The sequence below is a fragment of the Egretta garzetta genome, unplaced genomic scaffold, assembly GCF_000687185.1.
Source record: "Egretta garzetta isolate BGI_Z169 unplaced genomic scaffold, ASM68718v1 scaffold932, whole genome shotgun sequence".
Lineage (NCBI taxonomy): Eukaryota > Metazoa > Chordata > Aves > Pelecaniformes > Ardeidae > Egretta > Egretta garzetta.
This window is the reverse complement of record NW_009258897.1, coordinates 3922-4866: the sequence shown is the minus strand read 5'-3', so window position 1 is coordinate 4866 and position 945 is coordinate 3922.

Below are 945 nucleotides of genomic sequence, written 5' to 3'. Positions count from 1 at the left end.
GGCTGCGCGGCCGTGAAGCCACCGCTGATTGATGGAGGGGGGGGGACCGGTCTTTGTCCGCCGCCGAGAAAAACCGCGGGGCTGTGAAATTCCAGCCTTGTCCCAGGAGCTGGTTACAATATCAAAGTAATTTCCTGTCCGCGTTTTGAATCCTAAGCCTTCATGATATTTCAATGCCAAAGAGAGATGGTAAAGGTGAATACGATAGCTCGGCAGGAAAGGGAGGCTGGAGGACGCGGGCTTTCGCTGGGGAGGAAGGAAGCGTCTGTAGGACACCGTGGAAAGAGCAAACCTTGGGAATGAGCGGCTTTAACCATCCCGCAGGAACAGCCTCGGTGGCTCAGGGCTTGCCCGCTGCGCTCCCTCCAGGCTTTTCAGCTCTTCCCCGAAAGGGTTGTCAGGCTCTGGAATGGGCTGCCTGGGGAGGTGGTCGAGTCCCCACCCCTGGAGGGATTTAAAAGAAGGAGAGATGAGGTGCTGAGGGACAGGGTTCAGTGGTGGGATGGCAGGGGTAGGTTAACGGTTGGACTCGATGATCTCAAAGGTCTTGTCCAACCAAAGTGATTCTATGATTCTGTCCTAAGAGTGGGAGAGGCTGGAGCTGCAGGCTGGGAGCCGAGACCTCGGGGAGGTTCGAGTGGAGCAGGAACCCCGCAGCCGGCATGCGGGGGCTTTGTCGGGAACGGTCCCTCCTGAGGAGCCACCGCAAGCACCGGGCTGCTGCCGGGCCGGAGGGAAGTTCCTCGGCCTTTGCTGGCCGCGCTTGTCCCTGAGCATCCACCAAGAGGCTTTTTTTTTGTTGCTCTTTTTCTTAGGCTGCAAGAAAGTAAATCCCACTGCGGCTTTCTCAGACTAAATTACAGGTTCACCTGTATGCGAGCTGTGAGCCTGGAAGCTCCCGGAGTTTTCCTGCCCTGCAGAAATGCCAGCGGCCCTCGCGATGCT